This window comes from Mesoplodon mirus (assembly GCF_964341445.2).
Source record: "Mesoplodon mirus genome assembly, chromosome: 11".
In the NCBI taxonomy this organism is placed as follows: domain Eukaryota; kingdom Metazoa; phylum Chordata; class Mammalia; order Artiodactyla; family Ziphiidae; genus Mesoplodon; species Mesoplodon mirus.
In genome coordinates, this window is record NC_138987.1 from 11,924,304 (window position 1) to 11,942,254 (window position 17,951).

General features: G+C 36.8%; 1 pseudogene across 1 annotated transcript; it reads left to right on the forward strand.

Moving 5' to 3' along the window:
• The first annotated feature begins 282 nt into the window (after positions 1-282).
• On the forward strand, positions 283-984 carry LOC309812309 (annotated as a pseudogene). Its single transcript has one exon. The product of its transcript is annotated as an uncharacterized misc_RNA (transcript).
• The last annotated feature ends 16,967 nt before the right edge of the window (positions 985-17,951 follow it).

Sequence of the window (17,951 nt, forward strand, 5' to 3'; positions counted from 1 at the left end):
TGCCTTCTGTGTCTTACCTGAGAAATCTTTGAAAGTTCTTGAAACTTTTCTCATGTATTTTGTCTATAAGAGATATAGTTTTAGCTTTATATTTATGTCTATGATCCTTCTTGAATAAAATATGTATGTGAGTGAAGTGCAAGGGGAATCAAAGTTTTGGGGTTTGTTTTTGTTTTTTCCATATGGGTATCCACTTGGTCAGGAACTTTCTCTCCCCCATTGAATTATATTGTTACCTTTGTTAAAAACTGACTGTTGAAGCAGTGGTGGATTCCTGTTTCCTTCTTTTTCCATTCCTGGGCTGGAGGAAATACCTGAACATATGGAATCCCAATGTGGGGCAGCCAGGGCCATATCCACACCCCCCTAATGTCGGGTACCCTGGAGGTTGCAATCCTGCTTATCCACCACCTACCTACCACCCCTACCTTTCCTCCAGGCCCCTTTCCCACTCCCCCAGGAGCACCCCAGGGGAATCCAGCCTTTCCCCCTGGTGGGCCCTGTCATCCTGTGCCACAACAAGGGTATCAGGCTGCCAACCCTCAGGTCCCTACCCCCATCAATACCCACCACCTGCCCCTGGCATGTGTCCTATGAATCCATTGACTCCTGGCAAGGTAGGACCAGGAATGGTGATTGACAAGAAGATGCAAAAGAAAATTTAAAAAGCTCATAAAAAGAAGCAGAAACACCACAAACATGGCAAGCATTCCTCCTCCTCCTCCTCCTCTTCCTCTTCCAGCAGTGACTCTGACTGAATACAGGGCCTGAACACTTTCCTCAAGTCTTTCCAGGTCTGCTCTCCCACCAAGCTTCAGATGTCATCTTGTACTAGGGGAAATTAGCCCTTGTGTCCCTCCTCCCGCCATCCCTGCAATCTAAGCCTCACTCTGCTGTTCAACCCTAACTGGCTAGGGAAAATGGGAGAAGAATTGCCATGGGTTAGCAAAGGCTGTCTTCCCACTGCTTAGATAAAAGTTTTAGCTGGTGGATTTTTCAGAACTATATTTTGAAGATGGTGAGATTTGAGCTAAATGCTGAAGACAAGTCTAAGATCTGTAAAATGTGATTTTTTACTTTCTTTTGTAATACTCATGATTGGGGAGATGCTGTGGAAATTTAATTATGGAAAGAAAAAAACGACCTGTACCTTTCTTGTAATTGTGGCATGCTTGGGTGATTTAGTGGCAAATAAACATTTCCAAGCAGGCCTTTTATTGATTGCACTCACTGCAAGGCTGCTGGGAAGTGGAGTCCATTTGGCTGATGAGCTCTGACTGCCATTTTGGAAACTGATCTCTACCCCTTAGCTCAGTACGCTATCTCAGGTCCTGCTCTCACTCTCCAACTCTCAGTCCAAATAAAGCTGTTTCTCCTGGGGAGAAAAACAAAAAACAAAAACTGACTGTTAATACATCTTTATATTTCTAGACTTTCTATTCTGTTTCATTGATCACCTTGTCTATCCTTATTTTAATACCATACTGTCCTGACTGCTATAACTATAAGTCTTGAAATCAGGAAGTGAAGGTCTAACAACTTTGTTCTTCTTCAAGATTGTTTTGTCAATTCTAGAATCTTTGTATTTCCTATAAATTCTAAAGCCAGGCTCTGATTTATATAAAAAATACGAATTGGCTTTTGAAGAGAATTACGTAGAACCTATACAGACATTTTGAAGAATTGGTTTCTTAACAATTTGCCTTATAATGCACGAACATGCACAAACATTGTGTATCTCTTCATTTATTTTGGTCTTCCCTCTTTTCTCATCAATATTTTGTAGTTTATAGTAGAAGGATTTGCATATGTTTTGTTAAGTATTTTCTGTCCTTGAATGCTAAATTTGATTTCCTAGTTTTCTGTTGCTAATACATAGAAATACAATTAATTTTTGTGTATTAACTTTGTATTCTGTGCTAAGTTCACTGTTCTAGTAGGCTTTCTTTTAAGATTCCTTTGGGGTTTTCTACATAAACATAATGTCATCTGTATATAATGACAATTTTACTTCTTTTGTTTTAATCTGAATGGTTTTTTATTTCTTTTCCTTACCTCACACTAGTATTTCCAGCTCAGTGTTGAATAGAGGTAGTAAAAGTAAACATATTCACCACGTTTCTCAATCTTGAAGTGGAAATGTTCCATTTTTTACCATTAAGTATGTTAATTATAGGTTTTTCATAAATGTCCCTTATGAGATTGAAAATCTTTCTTTCTCTTCCTTGTATACTGAGTACATTTATCATGAATGGCAGTTGAATTTTTTTTAATACTTTTTCTGTATCTATCAAGATGCTCATGTATTTTACTTTTTGTTATGTTAACATAGTGAGTTTGTTTGATTTTCAAATATTAAACCAACTTTATATTGATGGAACATATCCAATCTGTTCATGATATATTTTTGTGTATGTATATAAATATTGCTGGATTCAATTTGCTATTTTGTTAAATATTTTTGCATCTATATTCACAAGGAATATGACTCCATAATATTTTTTATGATGTCGTTTTTAGAATTCATTATCAAGTTTGTGTTGATGTTATAGGCAAGTTGGAAAATGTTCCCTCCTCCTATCTCTTTCTTATATGTTTAATAATATTTACTGGGGATGGGATATGACCCTGGGATTTTCTTTTATGTTTGAATTCATTTTTCATTAACAGATATAGGGCTATTCAATTAAGTTTTCCTATCTCTTCTTGTGAAAAGAATCTATTCAAAAATTCAGAAATCATACTAAGAGCTGCAGAAATTGAACTTTGAAAAGTGACAGTGTTAAGCTGACAACTGGCCTACGACTTTCTAGGATTCCATACACTGATTGGATGTTTGAGAGCTGCAGCTCCTAAGGGGGAGGCAGGAGGGGGGGCAAGAGCCAAGCCAGTTGAGATCTAAGACACACAGCTGGATTTCAGGGCAAGATTTCATTTCCTGTGGAGAGAGTGAAGCTAACTAAAGAAGCAGAGCAGGAATTTCAGTTACACTGAATGAGCAAACACTATAGAGGTTTAAAAAAAATTCTGCCTTGAGGATTATGTCAACTGGAACATAGATGGAAGTGACACAAGACCTAAATAAATAATAAATATTTAATGCAAAAGGGAACTAATCTCAAAAGGCTTTAATAAAAGGGGAACCGATCTCAAAAAGTTACATACTGTCTGATTCCATTTATATAATGTTCTCAAAATGACAAAATTATAGAGAAAGAGAATGCACAAGTGGTTGCCATGGGTTAAGAGCATGATTAGAAAGGAAGCAGCATTAGAGAGTCGCTTTGTAGGGATGTAATGATGTAATGATGGTTCTTTATGTTGATTATAATGATGGCTATATAAATCTATACATATGAAAAAATATCATAGACTTACACACAACAGCATAAAATAATGAGTGCATGCAAAATACAGTAAAATTTGAGCAAGGTCTATAGTTTGGTTAATTCTACTATACCAATCAATTTCCTGGTTTTGATAATGCACTATAACTATGTAAGATGTCACCATTGAGAGAAGCTGGGTGATGGGTACAAGGAATCTCTCTACAATTTTTACAATTTTATGTGAATTTATAATTATTTCAACATATAAGTTTAAGCAAATTTAAAAATAAATAAAAAAGGGAATTTGTTGGCTCACAAAAGTTAAATATCCATGGTTATACTAGTACCAGAGTTTCAAATTATATTACTAGGACCCATTCTAAGAAAACGTCTTAATTCTGCTCTCTTTCTTGTTGGCTTCTGTCAAAGATTTAATGAAAAGACAGTAACTTCCCAGACAAGTACATTTTGTGTGTATGTGTGTGATGGGGGTCGGGGAGAGTTAAGGAGGACACAATTATCTTCTTCCAGCAATTCAAACATAATATTCTGTGTCTAAGTGTTACTGGACAAAATTGGGACATAAGATCATCCCTAAGCCAATCACAGTGCCCATACCCAGAGTATGTTGTTGAGTCGACCTCATAAAAAGCACAGCGAATTGGGACTGTGGGAGGGGTAAGTCAAAGGTACATCAAGGTATTGTTACCAAAAGACAGAATAGACACTGGGTTCCCTGAAAAACCACTAGGAGGGCATAAAATTACTCAGAGCTCATGTCAGGTGTGCCAGACACTTAAAAGAATATGGTAGGCTCACTATTCTAGAATGCACTCATCATTCAAGCAGAAATCTTAATACACATTCTGACTTAAACAACATCGGTTTAGAAACTGGGTGGCATTTGAGAAGACAGAAATTGACATATTAAAATGGAAAATACTTTCCCCTAAGCCTCATTCATTAATCATATATAAAATATGCTTTTGAGAGCTGCATAAAATAAGTCTAATTGTTATTTAATTTAGAGTTCTTTAAGTTAGGCAAATATCATTTTACCCTGAAATCTCTTTTTTATGAAGCTAAACTTCTTTAATTTTTATAGGACTCCCTTATATATCATGGTTTTCAAATGTATTTCTCTTAAAGAGCTGTGTGTATTATTCTAGATGTGGCCTGACAAGCACAGAGTAAAGCAAAACTCTTACCTTCCATGTTCTGGACACTGTATCTATGCTATTAGTTAGTTTGGTGGACATCTTCACTATGTCACTGACTCATTATATTTGCAGTCGACCAAAACTTTTCCTTAAATCTCTCCTACATATACTTTTATTTATTTGCACCTTTTCAGTATTGAACTTGTAAAGATTTTTTAAAATAATTTATTCTTTTACTTTGGTGTTGGAAAAATTTCTATTTTAAATATCACATTCTCAGATTTTTCCCCCTGCAGTTTTAACCACCTAGGATTGTCTTGCAGTCAATATCTTCAATTTTGTATGTCAGTAATACTCCCAGTGTTTTCTCATCAATAAATTTCAATTCACATGTTATCTGTATCCAGCCCTATTTATCATTATATATCTTGGTCAAGAAACAGACCTTTCACATAGATTTAACACTATTGGGATCTGCGCATTAAGTCCATCTGAGTATTTTATTGTCAAGTATGGTTTGAACTCTCTATGTGTTGAAAACAGCTCCAAGAACCCTATGTGTTGCTTTACTTAATCATCACAACAACCCATGAGGATGTAATATTGTCATCCCCATTTTACAGATTAGAAAACTGAGTCACACAGAGTTTAAGTAACTTTCCCAAAGTTGTATCATTAGTAAGTAGCTGAGCCAGGACTCTAAGGCAACCTGACTCCAGAACCTGTTTTCTTCCAACCTCATCACTTTCCCTCACCACTCATGCCTACAAGAATATCATGTTCAGTCTCTCAAAAGGCCATACTAAAATTCATATGTCATTAGAACTCTAGAACCAAGTCTGAATCACTAAGATTATCACTATTTTCCCAATTTATCATAGTCATGACTGCAAAGAAATAAGTAGAGATGTATAAATATTCACTAAATCATGTGCACTCTTACAAGTCTGAAAGGGACCCAGAGGACATTATACTCTGGGTTACAGACTTATACTCACCTAACTTTTAGCTGCATTATTCAATATAAGAACTATTCTATTATGAGCTGGACAACTCAAATTTATTATGGAAAATCTCAAGCCAAGTCTATAATCTTGTTTTTGCTACAATTATGATATCAATATTTGTTTAACTATTTCAGGTTCAAGGTTACTTTGACCTTTCCTACTATTTCTGCTCCCAAGAGATCTGCCTCAGAATTCTGTTCTTATATTCCTTAAATCAAGAATTCCTCTTTTCATCTCAAATTTGTCCTAGCAGGTGAAATTCCCCTCATCTTCTACTTCTATAAGTAAAAGGAATTTTGAATAGAACTGTTATTCTTAGGAGTCATTACCAATACCATGTCTTCAAGGACCCGAAAAGAATATATACTCAAAATCTGAAAATTTTATCAAGGTATTAACAATGAAATAAAATAAAGAGAAAAATAAATTAGAGTCATCAAAAGTTTATGGTAACCAATCCAGACTCCTGTACCCTGAAACTCTGCCTATTATGAGCTCTTACCATCTATTCTGGTTTGCATTCTGTTCTCTCCTCTCCATTATTCTGGAGGAAAAATAATCATAGACCTTGTATTGGTTAGATCTCTACTGGTAAAAACATCAGAAACTCAATTAAAATCAGCTCAGAAAAAAAAAAAAGAAAGATCACTGGCTTCCTTAAAAAAACCCAGAACTACAAGAAAGCCAGAGATTGTGCTAAAACTGAAACAATTAAGAGAACTCTAATGCCACCATTATCCAGTCTTTCTCTTTCACACATTTTCTCCTTCTTTCTTTTTCTTTTCTTTCTCTGTAGGTTGGCTTTATCTTAACAAAGCTAATTCTTTTAAGCCATCAGAGACTTTTACCTGGCAGCTCTAAGAATTTCATTCATTTCACCATCAGAGAGTAACGGCCCCTTTTTCTTTAGTTCTAATTACAAAAATCCTTGGGGAAAAATGTTGATTGACCTGACATGAGTCTGTACCCATTCCTGTGGATAATGGATTGGGTTTCCATGATGGAAATATCCCAGTACTACCTGAGGATGGAGTGGAGGAGGAGCTATTCCCACCAGAAAGGGGAGAGTTCCTTCTGGAATAAGGGAACAGTGTTCAACAGGCAAAGAGTATTTGCCCAATGCATGCTTTCTTTACCCACACTAATAAAGATATTCCTCCCCTATGCTACATTCTCTATACTGACATGAAGAAAAACAACCTTTTTCAGCTCTGGAATTTATCTGCAAAATAGGCATCTCACATTATCAAGATCTTTCTATCAAGATCTTTGTACTGTCTTTTATTCAAGTGCCAAAGCACTTTCTTTCCAGTTTTTACCTATCTCACAGTGTTCACAGGCAAGTAAAATCCCTGCCAATGAAACTACCCAGGGCTACTTATATCTACCCAGAATCACCTAAATATTCAGTATAGACACAGCTTAGGTTCTAGCTCTAGGATCTTTACTATATAAAATTAAAAGATTATATAGCATTCCCATACATTAAGTCTGCAGTTTGATGAATTTAGAAGGGATTAGGTATAAACCACATAATCAGTCAAAAATATGAATCACCTGTGTTGCTTAGCTTGCAGGTATTTCAAAATGAAATAAAATTAAGATTGCAGGTATTTTAAAAAGTTAATTACTTTTAAGTTGATCCAAGACCACAGGTTACAGCCCTAACTCCTGCAGCTGGTCAAAACATCATGCATGGAAAACAGAAATGGTTCAAGTCATTCAACTCCACAAAAAGAAAAGCAATAGAAAGCATTTTCTTTCCTTTGAGTTATTAAGACCCCAGTTCTCAATGCTATTTTCTCTACACATGTGTAACTTGCCATGAATTATGACATATGTCATAAACGTTTCATACTAACAAGAACTACAGTAATAAAGTTTGTAAATAATTCCTTTTTCAGTAATTTTATGTATATCCAAGTTCATCCCATACCATAATACATTATTCCTATTTACATCTTTTCAATATTCCTCCTTGAATGGGAGGGAAACTAGTGACCTTATAGTGAGAACACAGGATTAAAACCACTGAAGAATATTTAGTAGGATGGACATGACCAGATTTGCTTTCACTAAAGAGCACACTGGCTACATTGTGAAAAGCAGGGAGATGACTTACAGGCTGTTGCATGCAGTAATTCTGCAGAGAGATGAGAAAGCCAAGACCAGAAACAGCAGCAGTGGTAATACATGTTTGAAAGTGGATTGATAAGATACAACAAGTCTCATAGGCAGACCACTGTCTAAAAATCACGCAGAGAAGTTGACTTTATGTTAATAAGAAATTAAATATTTATTGTGCAGTGACCTCATGCAGGGCACTTTTATGGACACTGCTGATTTAGTTACAAACAACACACTAAAAATCCCTGCTTTTATGAGGCTCACGTTCTAGGTGGGCATGTGAAGAAAACAAATGATAGTAATAAGTTCAAAGTATACTACATTTGATACTGATAAATACTATAGGGAATAATAAAACAAGGAGGGGGGTTAGAGGTACACTATCTGAGAGTTGAAAATGTAGATGTTCCCCAAGAAGAGCTCACTGAGAAAGTGGATTCGAGAGTAAAGTCCTGAATGAAATAAAGAGCCAAGTATAAGGGAAAGAGGATTTCTGGCAAAGGAAATATCTTTGAGGCAAGAAAGTGGTGTTCTCTGGGATGTCAGCATGACTGGAGAAGAGGAAAGGAGGTGAGAATAGTAGAAGATGAGATGAGAGAAATACAGGGTTTGCAGGGACCAGATCACACAGGGCCTTGTAAATTGTGTCAGGATTTAGGTTTTTATTCAGAATAAGAGGGGAAAGCATTGGAATCATTTGAACATAAGAGTGGCATGATCTGACTTTTAACAGAATTACTCTAGCTATTGTATTGATAATAGACTGAGGAGGGAAGGAGGACAATGGTGGAAGAAGCCTCATCAATTAGGAAGCTACAGAATAATCCAGGTGAGGGGTGATGGTGGATTAGATCAGGAAATAGCAGTGAGGTGGTAAGAAATGGCTAGATTCTGAATATATTTTGAAGGTAGAGGTAGTAGGACTTGCAGATGGACCAGATAAAGGAATGAGAATAAGAGATGAGTAAAGAATTTTGCCAAGGATTTTGGACTAAGCAATTGGAAGACAGGAGCTGGAGGCCATCATTCAGCCCATGATAAATATATATCCTTTGTAATGCAAGCATCCAGCAAAGCATTTCTAAAAACTGTACTGGAATTATTAAGCTACACCTATTAAATAGTATTACTGAGAATCTTTGGAGAATATTATTGACAAAGAAAACTAATGAGATCTGGATGGAGAATATGATAGTTACAACACTAAATGAATTTTCCCTGTTTTAACTGTGACATAATAAACAGATCACTTACCTGGACTTTGTTGCTTAGGCTATGGACAGAAATGTTATTAGTAATAATTATTATTAGATTCTCAGGAGACTACATTCATTTATGCACATGCAAAAATATTACAGAAGTTTTAAATACAAAAATAATGCAATATATTTTGTTAATATTGTGTATTATTATATAATATTATGGAATATTCATCTGTATCTACTTTGTTTTTTTTATTTTTCTAGCATAGACTTTTATTATCTCTTCATATAGCCATAATTTTGAAACATCTTTTTCTGTAGGGTTAATATAAAGATAATTTAGTCTTTCTTCTAATTAGTTAACCAAATTTCATTTTTTTTTTTTTTTCTTTTTTTTTGCGGTATGCGGGCCTCTCACTGTTGTGGCCTCTCCCGTTGCGGAGCACAGGCTCCGGATGCGCAGGCCCAGCGGCCATGGCTCACGGGCCCAGCCGCTCCGCGGCATATGGGATCCTCCCAGACCGGGGCACGAACCCGTATCCCCTGCATCGGCAGGCGGACTCTCAACCACTGCGCCACCAGGGAGGCCCCAAATTTCATTTTTCATGATAGAGAATTTAGAAAAAATTTTTTGTAATTTTAACCATCAGAGGTTTTAAGCTGCATTATAATGTAATAAAGTAGTTATGACATTTTGAAACTCTGCTGGTCCTTTTTTTTCTTCTTTCAGTGTACATGTCTGGCTTTCACTAGAATATCTTCTGTCATACTTAAATTTTGGCAAGATTAATAATTCTGAAAAAAATGTAAAAAATTAATCTGAAATTAAGGCCTACCCACAAACACTTCAAATGCATGTTCTAATTGTCTCTATGTGGTATTGAGCTACTCAGTTTTGTAAACAAATGACTTATACTACATATTTTGAATTATTGACAAATGTGTAGGACTCTCATCACTGGAACACTTGTTTCTTCAGGCTGTTTGCTGCATTGGTGTCAGTTTGCAACATCATTTTATCTGAAACTGCGAGACTTTATCAAGACAAAATGTGTTAGATAGGTTAAGACACGATCCCTATACATAAAATATGAAGGTTCACATCCAGATTTGTAGTGCTGCTCTCAGTCTGCACCCACCCCACAAACACGATAACTCTGAGAATTTCCATTTTGTACAATTCCCATTAAAAAAAGAGGGTGCAGGGCTTCCCTGGTGGCGCAGTGGTTGAGAGTCCGCCTGCCGATGCAGGGGACACGGGTTCGTGCCCCGGTCCGGGAAGATCCCACATGCCGCGGAGCGTCTGGGCCCGTGAGCCATGGCCACTGAGCCTGCGTGTCCAGAGCCTGTGCTCTGCAACGGGAGAGGCCACAACAGTGAGAGGCCCGTGTACCGCAAAAAAAAAAAAAAGAGGGTGCACATATAATTTGCTGCTTGAGTGAATATACTCCTGATAAAAGAGGACTTCTGTCTTTGCTAGGCATTGAAGCAACTAAAATCTACTTCTTAATATTTGCACGTATAATGACTAGAAGAATTTTCCACAAACTAGTTATGGTTCTGGTTCTGTATATTTCAAATTTTGTTTCTCCTTTACCATCCACATGTATCTGGGGCTAGGAGGTAAAGGACATAGTCATACTGTAATATTGCCTCTGGCAGGCAGCTTTATGAGTCCATGATCTGCACCTGGTAAGTCAATGTGGCGGGTCATGGAAGTCTTTCTGAAGGTCGTTCTAATTGTGGCTGGCAAGAACTTAATTATACATAGAAATGACTATAAATCAAAGAATAATATCCTACCAAACCCAATTAACTGTCAGTTCTACTCATTTCCCTTTATCCAGATCCAAAATAGTGCCTGTGACCACTCCAAAGTCAACTATCAAAAGGGAAGTGTGATCAAGGTAAGGTCAAATTAATAAGATGTATGAAATTGTAAGCATATTATACACCAGATATACTAAGATATAATTGTAATACATAAAAAATTGTGAGTTCACACAGATGAATTCACCATTTGTAGCAGTGCTATATGTTTGCCTTACAAATACAGGAATTCTGATTAAATGTATTTTGTGTAATTCCATAAAAAATGGAAAAAAGATGGTGCATTTATAATTATAGTACTGTGCATATAAGAAATGTTCATATTGTGATTATATCTGGCCCTATATCTCACAATGCCAGCTGAATCTGAAAAACCCAATTTGTATTCAGATAAAGTATGAAATTATAAATGTTACAACATGACATCTTTTCACATCATGTGGTACCCTAGATATTAAACACAAATGTCATTCTTTTTTTATCCCTAAATAGTATCAGAATCCAGATGAAATCCATGTAAAATAACATATTTCAACCTATTTTTAATAACTCGGTGAAAATGAATTTAAATATTTATGAAGATAGAGTTTATTTTTGAGTATATTATTCACAGGCCTATCTCTTTCATATAACCAAAGCTCATGGAAAATATCAATCAAGGATCATAATTCTATCCACTATTATTTATTAAACCCTCAACAGAACTATTTTCTATAAACGGATGTTTTGTATTATGATTGATTGCCAAGTGAGATAAACTGACTCAAAAATTGCCAGCCATTTCAGTTTCTGGTAGGGGGTATATCAGAATTAATTTGAACAGATACTTTTTATTCAAAGCAAAGCAATATAGAGTCTGGCTCCTTTCCTTTTGAAGTTCAACATTATTCAAATATCTTTGATGAAATGAGAAGGCCTGACTGAGGTCGTCTTGCAAATGTGGACAGCAAGTACTCAAAAAGAGGAGTTTACTGAAAGGATGAAAAAATATGGATTAGTGATCTGGGCTCAAAACCAATTTCTAGAGCTGTGTGGTTGAGACCAGATTCCGCCTCTGACCTGGCCTTGCTGGTACTATTATAGCTTGCCTTTGGGAAAATGGCAATGTGTAAACTTAAACTTATAAAGCCATGTGATACAGAACTTCTATTTTAGAAGCCTAGCTCTTCTTTTATCATGGAGTAACTATTGCTAATCATAGTATGAAGGGAGAGAGAATTTTTCTACCCTACCACTGTCCACTCTCTGAGAAACTGCTGCAGACCAGCAGATAAAAAGAATATCTAATTCTCTACAGGTTTGCTAGTTCTCACTGTGTAGCTATAATCACAGTACAAGAGATCAGGATTCTCTGACAACTTGAGCAGGCTTTCTGGTTTTCTATCCTTCAGTAATAATAACTAATTTTGGTTTCATGGCAGGAAAAAAGAATGCCAGCAAGGAAATAAAACAATTCTCTCCACCTGTAAACTGAAGCCTGGGATGACTTAATTTGAATGGTCTCATATTGTGCTCTTCTATTGCTGGAGATGCATAGAACATTTTATAACAAACTCTAAGCCCAACCGTGGAGGAAATGAACGATAGAGTTTCTGTTGATAAGATAGAACCCTAGAGGCTAAGCATTATTTCAGATAATTTTGTTTCTAAAATTTGGTGGAATTCTTCTTTAAGTTACCTGATTAGTAGTCAGATGGATATCTGAATGTTTTTATATTTAATTGTGATATTTAAATTATTTCTATATAACTCTTGATTAAATAATGAGTATTAATATAAATTAAACTTGTAAAGCATCATGACATGACATAAAGCATAGCTGAGATTATCCAGAGAGTGTGTGGCATGTGAGGAGAAGGGACAAAGATGAAGACCACATGAACACTGAATTTCAGGAGTTGGATAGAAAGGCCTGCTAATTAGACAGAGAAGAGGTAGATAGAGGAGGAGACCAAACAAAAGGAGGAAGTAGTCAAAGTGGCTGTATTGACACCTGGAAAGCCACTGGTAATTTGTGAAGAGAGTGTGATGGCATGTTATATAATGTGTGTGTGTGTGTGTGTGTGTGTGTGTGTGAAAAGTCGAACCGTTAAGTGAAAAACCACTTTATAGTTGAAAAGATCTGAATTTGTAACTTGGGTCTGATACTTATTAGCTGGATGATTTTGTGTTGCCTCGGTGTTATCATTTTTTAAAGAGAGACATTAATGTTTAAAGTGGCTTTAGGGAATAAACTGAATATCATGTGGATACTCCCTAGCCAAGTTTAAGTCCTTACTAATGATAGCTATTGGTACTGTTAAAAAGTAGCTTAGATCCTCCCTCCTTCTGACAGCTTTATTATTAATAATGAACTTACTCATGATAATAATAATGCTAAATGCTATTGACAGACTGTCTCTACTAATCAGGTTTTCTTGATGGCTAACATGAAATTTAATTAACTTAAGTATTAAGGGAATTTATTGGAAGAGTGTGTCATGTAGCTTACAAAATTATATAGGAAACAAAGGTGCTGAGATCAAGCAGGCAGTCAAGGAGACACGGCATAGTCAAGATGCCAAAAGGTTGTCACAGAAGACATCTGCTCAAGACACTGAAGCTTGGCCAGACAGCTAGACATTCCTTATCGCCTCCTGACACTCACTGCTATGATACTGCATTGTCCACTCTGCACTGGTGCTATTCCAGGGCTGCTCAACCTCAGCATGATTGACATTTTGGATCAGACTTTGATTTGTGGGGCTTTCTGGTGAATTGTAGGATGCTTAGCAGTGTCTCTGGCTTCCGCCCACTCGATGCCAGTAGCCCTTCCCAAATCTTGACGTCAAAAATTTCTCCAGACAAAAAGGGCCCCAGTTGAGAATCACTGTGCTTTGCAAATATCTCTGACATACACCTTTGCTTCCCTCTTTCAAAATTCAAATATAGAAGAGGGGCATCCACTTAGTTATACCTGGGTCACATGACCAGCCTCTAATTACCAGGAAAAAGGAATATTGCTCCAATTTAATTTTCCTTGTTGGGGACACTTGGTTCCCACTGTTATATATGAATTGTGTTAAAATACTCTTCCACAAAAACAACAAATATCCATGGAGTCCCCTCTGTGCCAAAATTATGCTAGACCATTTACAGTGATTTATGATCTTTACAACGACACTTTAAGGCAAATATTGTTAGAATTATTTAACTGATGCACAAAATGGTGCTTTAAGACTACATATTTTGCCCAACACCACACAGATGAAAAACCAAGTTTGTCTGATGCAGATGTTCATTATCTTCTATCAGGTCAAATTCAACTCCAGTTTATAACAAGCCCACCTCAAGTTGCTATCTTTTCATTTTGTTTATTACTTAGAGCAAATGGTTTTTGATTATATTGAACTATAATTTCTTCATTGTGGGAATGCTTCTACATGGTGTTTACAGTAGTGAGTTATTGCAGGATTGTTTTTGACTTATGTCTCTATTCAATGAACAAAGAACACTGCGCATTTTTTTCATTCCAAATTCTTCTACTGTCACTCAAGTCTAAGTTGTTTCAGTGTCATGTACACAAGAAAGAATTTCAGTTCTGAAAACTCCTTGAAGGTGTTTTTCAGATGACATCTGAATAAAAAATGTCAATTCTAGGTTTCCTCTTTCCTAAGAGAGTTTTTTTTTTTAACGTCTTTAGTGGAGTAGAGAGTTCATTTTTACATCCTAATTCTGTATAAACTTGCCAACTCATGATTTCTCCTCAAAACTAGCAACCTAGCCCAAAATCTGTCAAATTGAGTAAGTCCCAGTATGGAAGCTTGTTGGCTGTACAACTAAAGTAGCTTGAGGACACTGTCCAACTGGCCCATGTATTTTGGGCTATGATGACTCAGTTTAGCAGTATTTATCATATAAACATTATTAAATGGCTCTTTGTTGACCACTTATTTTTTGGCTACTTGGTAATCTCTGTAAATACCTTATTGTTTTATTCTGTTTAGGCTACTATAACAAAAACACCATAGTCTGTGTGGCTTAAACGACAGCATTTATTTCTCACATTTCTAGAGTCTAGGAAGTCCAAGATCAAGGCTGGAAGATTCATTGTCTGGTGATAGCCTGCTTCCTGGTTCATAGATGGTCTTCTTCTCCTGTGTCCTCACATGGTGGAAGGATGAAGGGAGTTATCTGGGGTCTCTTTTATAAAGGGCACTAATATCATTCATGAGGGCTCACCCTCACAATCTAGTCACCTCCCACTCCCTTAATACCATCACATTGAGGATTAGGATTTCAACATATGAACATTCAACATAAAGATTCAGTCCTTTGCATTTATTTTCCTTTGTATTTTATCCTCTCCACACCCGTGCATTTATTATTAGGTCATTTACAGATGTTTCGCTTCAACAAATATAAACTGTACCAAACAATCATGCAAAAATCAATAAACATTTAATACAGTTTTGATATCAATAAATGTTTTGGGGACTTCCCTCGTGGTGCAGGAGTTAAGAATCTGCCTGCCAACACAGTGGACACAGGTTCGATCCCTGGTACGGGAAGATCTCACATGCTGCGGATCAACTAAGCCCGTGCACCACCACTACTGAGCCTGAACTCTAGAGCCCGCGAGCCACAACTACTGAGCCCATTCACCACAACTACTGAAGCCTGCTCACCTAGAGCCTGTGCTCTGCAACAAGAGAAGCCACGACAATGAGAAGGCTGCCCACCATAACAAAGGGTAGCCCCTGCTTACCACAGCTAGAGAAAGCCTGCATGCAGCAACGAAGACCCAATGCAGCCAAAAATAAATAAATAATTTTTAAATGGTTTTGACAACATTCCAATCCACTTGCCAAAACCAGAAATATTATAGCATCCATCACTGATAATGATCGTTTTTGGTCTAAGAAGTCTGTTGCTCTTATGATCCAAATGCTTTCATTCTCTGGTGAATATCATGCTTTTTAAGTTTTATCTTTCTACATGAAATTAGATAAGAAGAATGGGAGAGGTTGGCAAAAGAAAGAAATTTAATCTCAGTGGATTTCACTCTCTTTCCCATAGTGTATCCATGTCATCCAAGTTGCCAAAATGTAAGAGTAGCATAACAATATTAATAGCCATTCTTAATTGAGTGTATACCAGGTTACATGTACTGGACAAAGTGGTTTATATGCCTTATTCATTTATTATTCAAAAACCACTAGGAAATAGGTTTATTCTTCTCATTTTATAGCTAAGAAGTTTGAGTTACAATAAAACTGAACATGAAGCAGGTCAGTACCAGGGCCATGTCCTAACTGCTGCTTTCTAGTTCAGAAGCCTAGTTTACATTCTTGTTACAGAAGTGTTACTGCTTTAGGAGAGCAAATCGTTAGTAGTATTATTTGGACTAAAGGGAAAAAAAATGAGTTCAGGTAAGATGACTATCACTAGGAATTTACTTGTTTATTTTTGCATGTGATATATATATTTGCCAGGATATTATACTTGCTCTTGTAACCTCTTTACAAGCATCAACTAATTCAGTTCTCATACCAACTTTCTGAGGAAGGTTTAATTATTATCACCATTTTAGGGTGAGGAAAGTGGGATACAGAGAAGTTAATAGCTTGCTTAAGTCACAGAGCTGGCAAGTGGCAGGAGTGGAATTCCAAACCAGGTGGTCTGGCTCCTACACTCTTGGCCTTAACTGCTACTGTATGCTGAGGTGAGATGAGAGTTTCACACATTCTCATGTTCTCATCTCCTTTTTAGTAGGCTTAAATTCCATGGTGAATTATAACCGATCCCTTGCACAGCAGTTTTTCCTTCCCTACTTGATCTTTTACATCAACTTATAAACGTGTTATTATATCTCTTCTCAAAAAGAACAAAATTTATATTACTCCCATTTCTCTTTGGAAATACTGCCCCATTTTCCTACTGGTCTTCACAGTAAAACTCCTATAAGGCATTTTTCTATATTTATTATCACCAATTTATCTTCTTCCATTTCTTCTTGGACCACTACAGGTCTTTACCCCCAGTGTTATATCAAAAGTGCAGTAACCAGGATCATCATTGATCATTGTTCAATCCAGAAATTAATTCTTAGCCATCATACTTTTTGACTCATCAGCAGTTCTTAAAACTTAAAATACTTTATTTTTTCACTTTTTCTTTCAGGACACCAACCTCACTTGGTTTCCCACTTAACTTTCAGGCAGCTTTGTCTTAGTCTATTTTTCTGGTCCCTCAACATCTCCTCCAACCTTTAATCAGTGGAATGTCCCAGGACTCAGTTCTTGGACCTCTTCTCCTTATATTTTTATTTTTCCATTCATATTTACTCCTTATGTGGTCTCATCTAGTCTCACAGCCTACTAACACCTATACAGATTATTCCTAAACTTTATTTCAAACCCATACCTCTCCTCTGAACTACAAACATATGCATTCAATTGCTTACCCTACATCTGCATTTCAAACTTAACAGGTTTAAAAGTTAGTTCCTAGTCTTTTTCTCTCTGTACCTGTTCCCATTCCCATCCCCCCAACAACATTCCCCCTCCATTCCAACCCCCCATCCTCACTCCCCCACCACTGTCAACCTGCTCTACCCATAGTTGTCCCATTTCAGTTGTCCCATTCCATTCCTTGTGTGATGGGCTTTATCACACATTCCACAGAGTATCTTGTTTGCCTCAAAATATAGCCATAGATTCACCACTCTTCATGACCCTCCTTCTTTCACTCCCAACCACCTGGATTGTGCAGGTTTCCTAATTGTGTCCATACTTCTGCCTTTACCACACCTGTCTGTTTTTCCACACAGAAATGAGAATTATCTTTTAAAAACACAGTTAGATTCTCTGCTGAAATTCTTCCATTGGCATCCCAACTCAAGAGTGAAAGTCTAAGTTCCTATAAGGTGGACGGGCCCAACTTGACTTTTACCTTTTCTCCTGTGTCTCTGCACCTAGTTCCCTCTCCTCCTCCCCTTTGCTGTTCCTTGAACGTTTTGGACATTCTATCCCAGCAGAAACCTGCTTTTTCCTCAAATGAAACAACTATACCCATGTTGCTCATTCTCTCGCCTCTTTCAGGTCTGTACTCAATGGCTGTCTTCTCAGTGAACCTCCTCTAGCAACCCAGCCAGACAGTTCCATCCTCTGTCACCTTCCGGTACTCACTGTACTCCTTTCCTGCTTTGGTGTTCCCCTTAAGGCTCGTCAACAGTGAACACATTGTATACTTTATACATTTTTAAAAATCATCACACAGAATGTTAAAAAGACATCAAAGGTAAAGATTTATGAG